The following is a 3275-nucleotide window of genomic DNA, read 5'->3' as shown; positions in this document are numbered from 1 at the left end:
TTTACAATTCTCTGTCTCTGAAAATGTCTAATAGTTTTCTACTGAATATGGAAGGGCCTACGATCCTCCCGGTGACCCTTCTCAGTTTCTTCAAGCTGTAAAAACTTTTAAGTCTTCTTTTAATTAATTTTCCAAAACATTCCAACTCTCTACCCAAGGATTTCAAGGTGGATTCAATAACAATGAAAAATATAAGAGCAGCACATCTCAGCTGCTAACAAAATTCTCTCTTAATCACAAAGTGAAAGACCAGATCAATATAATTTCAAGGGAGAGTAAAACAGATAGCGAAAGGTTAGCATTCTGCCTTGCTTAGAAATTGAGGTAATTATTTTTTTTCTGAGTTGCCTGTGAAAGGAAGCACATGTGTCTGTGGTCTCAGCTTGGCCACTGCTGCATCATCAAGAGAGCTCGTGAGTAAACCAAAGGCAATTCCAGAAGCCCACTGAATCCCCCGACATGGAAGCCCCCGGACTCCTCCTAGGCAGAGGTACATTCAAGAAGAATAGACTTAATCTAGCATTTAGACACATCCCATGCTCCTGAAGAATCTATTTCTGGCTCTAGGCTTCATTATAAATGTCAGGACACAGTGTAGTGATGGTTACAAAGGCATCACCATTATAAGTCCCTCTTCCTAGACAATTGCAGTTTTTTGAATAAATTACCCTTTGGGAACAAAATGTCTCCTCAGCATAAAGGTAAATTTGTACGGAAAGCTTGACAAAATCTAGATTATCTTTTCCTTTTGGTGGGTGACAATACCAGCATAAAAGCAGTGAATGATGCCTTACACTAGAATCTTGGGGGTATTCACTGACGAAGGTAGGATGAGGCAACCTGTTTGGGTGGTCTCAGTATTTACAGTCTCGTTGTTCGATTTTATAGTTAGTCGCTACAAAAGAAGACGTTCTGAGACAATGGAGGGAAAAGAGAGAGGGTCTACCTCTGTTACTCTGGTACATACAAAGCCACTGTCCTTCTTCATTCTTTATTGGGCTGGAGGCTGGGCGGCTGCTATAATTTTTTGTTTTGTTTTGTTTTTGCTTTGTTTTTTACCTCTCTAAATGTCATGTTGAAGTTTGATCTCCAATGTTGGAGGTATGACCTAATGGGAGGGGTCATGAATCAATGAATGCCCTGCCTGGGTGGAGATGGACTCTTACTTTATTAGTGCCCAGGAGAGCTGGTTGTTGAAAAGAGCCTGGCACCTCCTCTCTTCTCTTGCTTCCTCTCTCTCTATGTGTTCTCTGCACATGCCGGTTCCCTTCACCTTCCACTGGGAGTGGAAACAGCCCGCCAGCAGAAGCAGATACTGGTGCCATTTTTTCCTGTAGAGCCTGCAGAACCATAAGCCAAAAAAACTTATTTTCTTTAGAAATTACCCAGCCTCAGGTATTGTCTCATAGCTACACGAACGGATTAAGACAGCTGCTAAGATCAACGGTCTTTTTTTATAGGGCCAGATTTAAAGCAGGGAATCCTTTACCTTTACAGGTAGCAAATGATGCTCAGGGCAAAAAGGTTAGCTAAGTGAAGATGTGAGGGAAGAAAAGCTGAGTTCAAACACCAGCTCCAGGAAAGCAACAAGTGGAGATCAAGAGTCTGGAGAAAAGAGTTGGGTTTTATTGGAATGAAATTGGAATGAAACTGGTGAAGTGTTGATTGGGAAGGAAGGTCTGCCTTGGGCCATCACCTCAGCTTGTCAGTAGATGGAGAGTTTGATGATGCCTCCCACAAGGGTCCCCAGCAATGTGAAGAAGGTAAAAAACTAAGGCAATGATTTCATAGACCCGTTTCCATGACCCCACCATGTTAGCTGGAAATGCAAATAACTGGACATCAATGCTACTAACATAACCTGAACATCTTATCAGTCCTAAGAGTCCAAATTCAAAGTAGGTGCTTGGGTTTGGAGACAGAATTCCTCCTGTGTAATTGAATAGTTATTCAAATGCTTTATAGTTTTTGGTTTTAAGTGGCAAATCCTGAATTCTCTACAAGATCTAAACAATCAGTAACTGTGATTGCCCTATATAAGTCATGCTGAATGCTTTGAATTAATAAAGATTTTTAGTGAAAACTTGAACGTTTGAAAAATCCTGGGCTGTATCTGACTCCTCCCCACTGAGTGGGTGTAGAGAGATGGGCTGCAATAGCTGTCCCTTGACATCACCCACAGCTGCTGTGTTTAAAGGACCTCCTTACAGCCAAAAAAGAAAAATTTCTCCTTTCACCCTGGAGGCTCTAATTTCTTCTATATTCTGTCTCCTGCCTTCCCTGCATGTGTGGGTGAATGGTAAATGCCTCTGACATGTTGGAATAGACCTGTGTTAGGAATGAATCTCCAAGGCTTTTAAAAACCACTCACCGAACAAGTAAAAGTTGTCTTTCTCACCTCAATAGAGATTTTCCAACTTTTTAATAAGGTATCAAGGTAGAAAATGGGATGTACATTGAGCCACCACACTAGTAATGAACATCCAAGGATTTTTTTCCTGGCACATTTATAGCCCAAATAGACCCTTCAGATCCCCAAGCATTCTGTAAAAGTTGACTTATTGGATCTCTGCAATCCTTGCGGGATGTGGAGAAGGCAGCCCCCATTAAGGCTCTGCCTCTCCAGGGCCCAAGTACAGTTAGAAGACAATTCCACAGCTGAACTAAACTCAAACAATGATAACTGAGCACCTTGCCAAAGAAGCAAAGAAAAGGATTAGTTGGGCAAATACTCCCATAATTACACTAGAAATCTTCTTTAAAACAGGGATCATTGGAACCATATTCTTGTGAGAAAAGGGGAGTAAGATTGGTGGACACATTTAGATTCTGTTCACATTAAAATTCTATCTAGAACAATCCAGGGTAGAAAATGATTTGATTATTTTCTCAAAGCAATAAGATATATATTACTTTCTGCTTCAGCATCAAGTCACTGCAGATTTCTACAGCCATGATGGCCTGTGCCTATATCCTGGAAAGATAGTGACATTGCTGACCTTATATTAATAAGGGTGTGGATACTCACAGCCCTTTCCAGTTGTCAGTCAGTGCTCAAGCTGAAGGGTGAAGGTTTTTCAAGGACCGAGGTCCTCAGCACTCCATAGCAACTCCTACCCAATTAGCACCAGCACTATCACTTCCACACCAAGGGCCTACTATTTTTCTCTGATTCCTGCACGACAGAACAGCTCCTCCTATCACTCTGGTTTTCTTACCAGTCTGAACATTGAGTTCATTGGCCTATGAACTTTAGTCATGCTCCTGGAATATGT

General features: G+C 41.5%; 1 pseudogene; it reads right to left on the bottom strand.

Annotated features, from left to right (window-relative positions):
• LOC105526789 overlaps positions 1–2955 on the bottom strand; it is a 27582-nt pseudogene extending 24627 nt beyond the window's left edge.
• Between the last annotated feature and the right edge of the window lie 320 nt (positions 2956–3275).

Source organism: Colobus angolensis, unplaced genomic scaffold (genome assembly GCF_000951035.1).
Source record: "Colobus angolensis palliatus isolate OR3802 unplaced genomic scaffold, Cang.pa_1.0 Scaffold6, whole genome shotgun sequence".
Classification (NCBI taxonomy): Eukaryota; Metazoa; Chordata; class Mammalia; order Primates; family Cercopithecidae; genus Colobus; species Colobus angolensis.
Note: the sequence above shows the minus strand (reverse complement) of the source record. Positions and strands in the feature narration are given on the sequence as shown.